The sequence below is a fragment of the Lactuca saligna genome, chromosome 1, assembly GCF_052625555.1.
Source record: "Lactuca saligna cultivar CGN05327 chromosome 1, ASM5262555v1, whole genome shotgun sequence".
Taxonomy (NCBI): Eukaryota; Viridiplantae; Streptophyta; class Magnoliopsida; order Asterales; family Asteraceae; genus Lactuca; species Lactuca saligna.
Window position 1 is genome coordinate 109,961,652 of NC_136417.1, and position 10,373 is coordinate 109,972,024.

Consider the following 10,373-nt stretch of genomic DNA (forward strand, 5'->3'; position numbering starts at 1 on the left):
CACTTAATGATTTATTATTTAACATACACATGTGATTATTATTACATATATATATATATATATATATATATATATATATATATATATATATATATATATTTACTATATTATTAAACATATTGCCCATTTCTTGAAAATTAAGAGGTACATCTATTATAACACCATGTACAAATCTATTAAGCATAATGAAAACATACCATATCCTTATCTCTAAACATCCCTATGTCTAAACGTGTAAAACCCTAATATCATCTATACACCATTGTTTCTCCCAAATCTCTTCTGTCTCTTTACTTGCTCTCTTGAATCTTCAGTAGGCCTCCATTACCATCACCCTCACGATGCCGTCACTACCACCCGTAAGTATGTTACCGGCCACCATGTTCTTCCCTGTCAACTAGATGATCGAGCCCCTGGAAGTCCGCCTTTTCTGTCATCGCCCTTCACCACCTCGTCTGTCACGTTGCTTCTACATTCTGTCGAGCCTAAAAACCCTAACCCTATCCCGCCATCCCTATCAACCTCAATGTCACAAACCTTAACCCCTAACCCTAAGTCGTGATGAACCACACCACAAGAAAATGGAATTTCGGTATCTTAACTCTAAGGTGCTTCTTCTTTATTTTTTCATTAGTCTCAATTGTGATTTATTTGTTTTTTTTTGTTGTTCCAATTAGGGTATTTTTTAATGCTGATTTGGTACCGTCACGACATTTAGTTTCAAGAAAATTTGCCTCTTAAATATCTTTCCAAGGATGAATCCGCTGCTTATTCCTTTAATATCTATGTGTTATTGATTATTGATCTTCTCTAAACTCCAATCAAGTAAATCGATAATTACTTCACCTTTCTTGAATTTTGATTTTTTTTCACTAATCATTTGGTTCTTTATAAAATCATATGTGTAATTGTTCTTTATATAATCATATGTGTAACTGGTTTATGTTTTGTCTTCTTATTATTGTATGACTAATTCGTGGAAGTATGACTAATTATGTTTTGTGGTTAGTTTCATATCTTTCATCTGCTAAAATTCTGTTTCTGTCAAGTTAATGTTTTTCTGTTTTGTTGTAATCTCAATTATTTTGACTGTTTTAACCTTATGTAAGTGAATTGTGATTGCATGAGTTCACATTTCTGAATATTGGAAATTAATTTTAGTAACCTCTGCCCTTCATTTTGTCATATCAATTTGGCCTATCAGGTCCATTAGTTGTATTTTATTCGTCTAAATTTCCCAATTTACCCTCCATTTTGTTGCTGAAGTGACATATTTGCCCTTTATTTGGCCTATTAGGTTGGAAGCAAAAGAAAAGTATGTGAATAGTTTTAATCTAGAGTTTATTGGTATGTAGCAAGTATTACATTGCTATTTCTTTCAGCTTATGTTATAATTATCACAGGATTAATTAAAGTCATTATCGTTCTTTCAGCTTGGAAGCAAAAGAAAAAAAATGATTATCATGTATCGAAAAGAGTCCAGGGGTCGCAGGCTTCCGTAAGTTGACCATCTTTCTCTTTCACAATTACTAATGATCCAAAACCACATTTAGTTGGGTATTAAATCATATTGGTCCGATATGGAGTTTTTTTTTTTTTTTGTAATATTTAACATAGAATTTTGGAGAAAATGGTGAATACGAGGAGAGTTTCCATCTAGACTTGTCTCGCTCATATACACATTATTTTTTTAACAGATCTCGATGTATTTGTATGTATGCATGTGTATTTGTATGTGTAGATTTGTGTGTCCTCTTAACATCCTTTGTAAGACCAAGCGATAATTTTGAACTTTTTATAGCAATTAATTTCATTGTTTTGTCTATTTAAAAGAAATGGAAGTATGATGCCAAAATTGTTAAATAAACATAAGCACAATGTTATTCATGTTCTGTGTGTGGAAATATCAGGTGCTATAACTACTTTTCTGATTTAAGTCAATGTAACAAATCTGGGACAAAAGGATGGGATGTATGTAAATGTGTTAGGGTAATTTTTATAAGTTCTATCATGTTTCTAGGAATCTGTAGGCCTTTCTAATATAAACTGATAAGTTTTATTCAGTTTGTTGCAATAGTGCTTTCTATAACTTCTGTCATGCTCCCGGGAGAAGTGATATTAAAATAGTCATAAATTATCGTATTTTTTTCTTTATTATAGCTTAATATAAATATATTTAACTCTTTGGACCATTTTTTTTTCCATTGCAGGTCATTTCAGAGTTAGTTTGCACCATAAAGTAACCTATTGGTGATTTCAAAGTATAATGTTTTTTCTGTGTATGAACTGAAAGTACATTTCCCCTTTTAAAGTAATCTGTTTCAGTACAACCCACCTCCTACCAATTTCTTCAAGACATTTTACTTTTTTTGTTCTTTCTAGAAATGTTGTCGATGATGCTCTTTTTCGGAACAAATGGTTGCAAATACTTTCATCCTCTTGGATGATCCCAATTTAAACAATGGTATGGAATTTGCCTTTTTTGTGTTGTATAAGTTCTTTACACGTAGTTGATTCTTTGTTTTATTTATCTTCAATCTCTCTTTTGTTAACAGGTAAAACAAGTTTCAATGACATCCAATAATCTTATGAATTTTGATGAGTTTCTCATTGATGTTACATGTTTTTTTATAAATCTTATTTTTAGACACGAGTTATTGAAGAGGCAAAAGAAAGAGGCATATGTATTCGTATGTTTATTTATGTTTTTAAGTTTGTGCACCTATGTGCATTTCTGTGTGTGCCTTTATGTGTATTTGTTCCGTATTAGCTTAAATTAGTGTTAAGTTGCTTGTGTTGTAGATATGAAAGAGGCATGTATTGCTGAAAGAGACAATAGCTTCGTTCAAGCAATCAACCATGTAAATAACAATAAAAAAATACTTTATTTGTAATCTTTTTTAAGTTATTTCTATTTAATATTGTTTTGTATTTGTTTTGCAGGGTTCTAATGATCAGCAACATCTTTTGTGCTTTAAGTTCTAAAAGTTTTGTTAGACTTAGTAGGCCAATAACTCTTATTCCATGTATAAACTTATTTTGATTGTGTTGTATTGTCTATACAAAAAAGTTTTTACATTGTTTTTGTAATATACAAGTATTGGCTATATTACAATAACTATTCCTCTAAATTTCCAGCTTTCTTCCTTTCCTACTTATTGGATGTATTTTTCGTCCTTTACAAGTACGGTAACTCGAGATCACGAGCTATTTAGTTAATAAAAATTATTATAAAATATTTCGATAGTTAAAGATAAGTTTTGAAATTTTTGTAGAGGGGTAACTAAAAACTGTATGATTACGAATCATACCAAACGTTTTGAAATTATGAAATTTTTATGATAACTATTTAATAACTTAGAGTTGAAAATATCTACCATTTTAGACTATGAACGCAATACAAAGAAAATCTAATAAGAAAATAAACCATATATGAAGTAGTTTGACTTTTCGTTTTTGATAATTCGGTTATTGATATATTTAATACCAAATTTTTCTTTATAATTGTGTTTTAAATATTTACATTTATATTTTTATTTTTCTAATCAAAGATTAAAATTATAAAAGGAATATGTAATTTGTAAAGATATTATTACAACCAACAAGATTTTAAAACTAAAAAAAAAAACAAAATATCATTATGTTATGTTAAAATAAGTATAAAACACCAGTCCAAAAAGTCAGAAAGAACCCCCTCTCTTTCCCACCCCGAAACTCAATTGGAAAAAGAGCATGTAAAGACAAAAAGACTAGACTAATTATTGAAAAAACTATTCGCACCCGTCGCTTAGCGCGGGTAAACGACTAGTATATAATATATATATATGTGTATATATATATATATATATATATATATATATATATATATATATATATATATATATATATATATATATATATATAAATATCTTAAATTCTCAGTAATTATTCACGAAGAGAGACAATTGTGTGTATTCAACTTATGATTTTGACATATTTAATTTTCTAAAAATATTTCTACATGAATTGCTGAATCCGAGTACACCCCGAATACTCCCTAGTACTCGCTACTCGGCAGTTGGCCGATCAAGTACCTAGTAGCGAGTTCTACAACCTTTATATATATATATATATATATATATATATATATATATATATATATATATATATATATATATATATATATATATATATATTCATGTGTTCCCCACATCTATTGTGTGCAATAATGGACCAATAAAAATTAGTAAAATGTTAAATTATTATTTAATCAAATATAGATAAATATTAAATAATATTCATAATTTTATGTTTATTAAATAATATCCATAATTATAATTATTTTGTATGGAAACTAATTAAATTCGTCATTAATGGGAGCAATAATATTCTTTCATGATGAATTACATCTAGGTTTTTATGTATGAGTTCATGTTTTGATTTAGGACACACTCATTCAAAATACAATAAAGTTTCTTGGAACAAGGAGAACGAGAGTGTATATACTAGTAACTTTGTACAAAGACTTTTTCAAAAATAAGATTTCAATGTGTTTATTTTTTTACTTTTAAGAGTATTAGTTTTTATAAAATATAATATAATTTTTTATCCAAATTCAAAAAGCAAATAATAGAGTTTCTCGTAAAACGATGTGAGTAAGTTTGTAAAACAATTTTTTTATTATTTTTTGTAACATCCCAAAAATTATGGACCAAAAATTTCATTTTTAATTAAGTGAATTGCAAAACGTTAGTAGCAAAATATCGTTCGACCATAGCATTTAATAAAACATGTCTCGTGTTTGTAACCCAGAACGTAAATCATAATAATATCAGAGTACAAATCCTAGAATGTATCATATTGTGGAAAAACAAGAGCATGTGTGTGTGATATGCCGCTACCGCGCCAGCTCCTTCCCCTTGGCTGAAGAGGTATCTGAAACAACAACTAAAAACCGTAAGCACCGCTATTGGAAGGTAACTCACCTCGAAGTAGCTACTGAAAGTCTGCTTGTTGAGCGCCTGACTGCTGAACCAGAACTCCCCCGCTACAATTTCCATAAACACTAAGTCAGATACTGATAACTAATCTTATGGTAAAATGACTATTTTACCCCCGGTCAAAGTCAACATCCTGGTCAAAGTCAACTTCCTGGTTGACCAGACTCGCCGAGTTGGCTCGCTAACTCGCCGAGTCCCTTCCATCTGTTCTAGTTCTACACCCGTTTCTACTCGTCGAGCTTAGCGAAGACTCGACGCGTTCTTCCTCGATGCATACATGCTAAGTCCAAGTTCATCTGACTCGCCGAGTTGAAGAACAACTCGTCGAGTCTAAGGCAATCTTCATCAGATTCGTCGAGTCCACGGCTATCTTCATAGGACTCGCCGAGTCCATCGTTCTACTCGCCGAGTACATTCAGTACTTTTTCCATACATACTTGATTTGAGCCATGCAGCGGCTCCAAACTATAGATCCAGGCTTCTAGGGCATGCTTATCACGTAAAGTTGCAAACTTTACGTGCATGCATAGCTTTAGGAGCTTCAAATGTCCAAACTAAGCTCTTAATGGGGTTCTAAGCTCAAAAGGGACCTTAATCACCAATATGACCGAAACTTAACACTTCAAGAAGGTAATGAGAGTCTAGATCTGAAGTATAACCCAACCATAAGGTTTCTCTTCAAGGATTTGGGGTTTTAGGGCTTAAAAGCAATAATTTAGGGACAAACAAGATCTAATAGATCAATAACCAAGATGGAAACTTTATTACCAGAATGGATGACCACAAATGAATGTGTTCTGGATCTAAGTCCCCTTCATTGACCTCTTCAACTTCTCCCTTCTTCCACTTGCTCCAAAGTGCACCAAAAGTCCCATCACAAGGCAATCAATCACTCAAACATACCAATGGAGGCTAGGGTTTTCGATAAGGAATGCTCTGAGGGTGATGGAGGCTGAGATGGGGCTATAAGGACGTTTAAATAGGGTGCAAACCCTAAGGATTAGGGTCTCCTCCTGATTGGCCTACTCGCCGAGTCCAGGCGTGGACTCGCCGAGTAGATCACTTAAAGCATGCATCCACTCGACATCTACTCGGAGAGTTAGGGCTACAACTCGCCGAGTAGCTCTTCCTAAAAGAACATTTAATAAAAATAAATACGTACCAGGAATGGGGCGTTACAATTCTCCCCCACTTATCTTAGACTTCGTCCTCGAAGTCTGCTGTCTCCAGAAACAACTCGGGGTAGTGCTCCCTCATCTCCTCCTCCGCCTCACATGTCCACTCCGAACCCTTCTAGTGCTGCCACTACACCTTCACCAACTGAACCACCTTGTTCCTCAAGGTCTTCGCCTTTCGATCTAAGATCGCAACTAGTCTCTCGATTTAATTCAGGTTGCTATCAACCTGAATATCCTCCAAGGGTACAACTGCTGACTCGTCCACCAAACACTTTCTCAACTGAGAAACATGAAAACTGTTGTGGATCTGGCTAAGCTCTGCTGGAAGATCCAATCGATAGGCGACCCGACCCACCCAGGCCAAAACCCTAAAAGAACCAATGAACGTGGGGCCTAACTTACCCCTCTTCTGGAACCTAATGACACCATTCCAGGGTGATACCTTCAGGAGGACCATGTCACCCACCTGAAACTCTAAGTCTGAACGCCTCCTGTCGGTGTAACTCTTCTGCTGACTCTACGCAGTCTGCAGTCTACTACGAACCTGCTGTATCAACTCTGTCGTCTTGAGCACCACTTCGGTGCTCCTAATGAAACGCTGACCGACCTCGCCCCAAAAAATCGGGGTCCTACACTTTCTCCCATAGAGCATCTCGAAAGGAGGGCAGTCAATACTTGCATGGTAACTATTGTTATACGAAAATTCTGCTAGCGGAAGATACGTATCCCAACTGCCGCCGATATCTAGCACGCATGCCCGCAACATATGCTCAAGAGTCTGGATGGTCCGCTCACTCTGAGCATCCGTCTGCAGGTGGAAGGTAGTGCTAAGATGAAGACGAGTACCTAACTCATCATGAAACTTCTTCCAAAACCTGGAAGTAAAACGCACATCTCTGTCTGAAATCACTAACACATGCACCCCGTGTCGCGCCACTATCTCCCTAATGTAAATGTCAGCCAACTTCTCGGCCGAGATGCTCTCCTGAATTGGAATAAAGCGATCTTGGTCAATCGATCCACGATGACCCATATAGAATCCACTCCTCGCGCGGTCCTGGGAAGCTTCGTGATAAAATTCATCGTAATATCCTCCCACTTCCACAACGGGATTTCCAACGGTTGCATCTTGCCGTGCGGTCTCTGATGCTCGGCCTTGACCTTCCTACATGTCAAGCACTGCTCGACATACCAAGCCACATCCCGCTTCATGCAGGGCCACCAATAGTCCAGACGAAGATCCCTATACATCTTCATCACCCCGGGATGAATGGAGAATCGGGATTTGTATGCCTCCTCCATCAAAATATGGTGCACGCCTCCGAGTTATGGCACCCATACCCTGCGGTGTAATGTCAATAATCCCCTGCTGTCATAGTCGAAGGAGGAAACCTGACCCACTATGCACTCACTCTTCCGATGTTCCTCCTGATGGGCCTCCCAAATCCGCTCCAAAAGCGAAGTCACCACTGTCATCCGCATGCAAATATCCCTAATCGGCGCCGCCTTATGACTAAGCGCATCGGCCACCACATTGTCCTTCCCCGGGTGGTAAAGGATCTCGCAATCATAATCCTTCACCACATGAAGCCACCGATGCTGCCTCATGTTCAAATTCGGCTGATCCATGAGGTACCTCAAACTCTTGTGGTCCGTGTAAATGGTACACCGAACCCCATAGAGGTAATGTCGCCAAATCTTGAGGGCGAAGACCACCGCCCCCAACTCTAAATCATGTGCCAGGTAGTTCGCCTCGTGAGGCTTCAGCTGCCTCAAAGCATAGGCTATGACGTGCCCTCTCTGCATCAGCACCGCGCCCAACCCCGAAATGGATGCGTCACAATATACCACAAAATCCTCTACGCCCTCTGGCAGGGCTAAGATTGGCGCCTCGCACAATCTCTGTCTTAGAGCCTCGAATGTTGCCTGCTGCTCAGGCCCCCATCGAAAGACTACGACTTTCTTAGTCAACCGTGTCAGGGGTACGACTATCTTGGAGAAGTCCTGAATGAATCTCCGATAGTATCCCGCTAAACCCAGGAAACTCCGAATCTCGGATGGAGACTTCGGAACCTCCCATCTCATCATGGCCTCTATCTTGGCCGGGTCGACCAGTATACCATTCTGGTTGACAAGGTGCCCAAGGAATTGCACCTCGTGCAACCATAACTCGCACTTGGAAAACTTAGCGTACAAGCTCTCCCTCCTAAGAGTCTCCAAAACCTCTATCAGATGCTCTGTGTGCTCCTCCTGTGTCTTGGAATAAACCAAGATATCATCAATGAAAACTATCACAGATCGATCCAACATCGGTTTGCATACGCGGTTCATGAGGTCCATGAACGCGGCAGGAGCATTGGTGAGCCCGAACGGCATTACCACGAACTCAAAATGGCGATAACGCGTCCGAAACGCGATCTTTTGCACATCCTCCTCTCTGACCCTCATCTGATGATAACCTGAACGCAAATCGATCTTGGAGAACCAAGATGCTCCCTGCAACAGATTAAAGAGGTCGTCAATCCTCGGGAGCGGGTAACGGTTTGTGACATCCCCAAAATCACGGCCAGAAAAGACCGATTTTGTTTATGCTTTATGAAAATCAGAGTACTTCATTTTATAAAAAGGTTGTGGAATTTGTTCCCAGAAAAACACGATAAATACGTTATTAAAACATTTTCGAAGAAACGTATTTTTATTCATCTTAAAACGTTTGGGATGTCATCATTAATACAGAAACATAAGCATAAACAGAACTTACAATTATTTACACTAGTGATCTACATCTCTTTAAATCTCTCAGTGTAATGTCACTTCATTTCATCACCTGTGATATACATAAACTGAGTGGGTCAGGTTGGGAAACCTGGTGAGTACATAGGGTTTTCAACCCACAATAATATAATTATTATGTTTAAACAATCAAACAATCAACCCAATTACCCATCCCCATTATCTTCTTTAGTCTTAAGGATCTACCCTAAGAACCCGCTATTCCTCGTTTATTTATTCCTAAGGATCATCCTAAGGAATCGACACGAAGTCCATCATTACCAAGGCTTATAGAATATATCTGGTGAACACGTAGTCCGAAACATCTGGTAAACACTTAGTTCAAAAGTAACTAGTGAACACACTTAGTTCAAAATACTTAGTGAACACACTCAGTTCAAAGATACGTAGTGAACACACTCAGTTCAAAATACCTAATGAGCACCTAGTTCAAAAACACCTACAGGTTACGAGCTTACTAGCGTTCCATCGAACCATCTAGTATCGCCCATGGTCTTCATCTATACTCCACTAGATGACTGGATCACTGACAACATCGTGTTATCACAAAACAACTATTTCATCTACCCATGTTTTACCCAACACATTTTGTAGATATAAAATACATATACAGTTTAAATCATTTAAAACATGTATAAAAATCTTTCACTCAGCATAGACAGCAAGTATCCAGACAATATGTACACATAGCACGTAATTTATATTAAAATACTTCATATCTATGTGTAAGATGAAAGGTACCATGCACTCACCTGAATAGGTGGTGACTCAGCACTCGGACAGCGCTTCGATACTCTCAAAACGATATTCCTTCGATAAAACCTAGTACCAGTACCACTAGGGTTTAGTCTAACGATAACTGTGACTAATTAATAGTCTGACTATTATTATTATTATATAAGCGTTAAATAACACTCAATATAACTCATAATAATAGCCTAAATACTCATTATAAGTTCCTAATAATGTTACTATATTAAAACATAAGCTATATTAAAGATAGCGTAGGCATAGCTCACTTACAGCGGGTTTTTCGCAAAACCGGGCTTCGCTGGAGCAGCGTTTCCCGAGCCGAAAGGCTCTTTTCTCGGGAATCCGGGAGCCTTGGGGATTCCTTCGGGTGCTAGGGGGTTTACCTAGGCTTTAGGGAGGGTTTGGGAGGCTAGAGAGAGAAACTAGAGAGAGAAAGAATGTTGGAGAGGTGTGAAGAGAAGTGAATGCCCGGCACCTCTATTTATAGGAGGCCTGACTGGTGGACTCGCCGAGTCTGAGTCATGACTCGTCGAGTTGGTCCATGTGGTGGCCTTCTGGTGGTGCCACGTGTCCAATTCTGGTGGTGCCACGTCACCCCCTATCGCGTATCAGCCCTCAAACTTAGAAAAATCATAACTTTCGCATACGAGCTCTGTTTTCGATGTTCTTT

General features: G+C 37.5%; 1 long non-coding RNA gene across 7 annotated transcripts; it reads left to right on the forward strand.

Moving 5' to 3' along the window:
• The first annotated feature begins 209 nt into the window (after positions 1–209).
• On the forward strand, positions 210–3,118 carry LOC145000571 (uncharacterized). Of its 7 annotated transcripts, none has more exons than XR_013661306.1 (6): positions 210–608; positions 1,298–1,347; positions 1,434–1,498; positions 2,211–2,464; positions 2,556–2,861; positions 2,944–3,118. It is a non-coding gene; the product is annotated as an uncharacterized LOC145000571 (long non-coding RNA). The 7 variants fall into 7 exon arrangements; XR_013661308.1 differs by lacking the exon at positions 1,298–1,347 and having other exon boundaries at positions 2,556–2,690; positions 2,803–2,861; XR_013661304.1 differs by lacking the exon at positions 1,298–1,347 and having other exon boundaries at positions 2,211–2,261; positions 2,383–2,464.
• Positions 3,119–10,373: the final 7,255 nt, after the last annotated feature.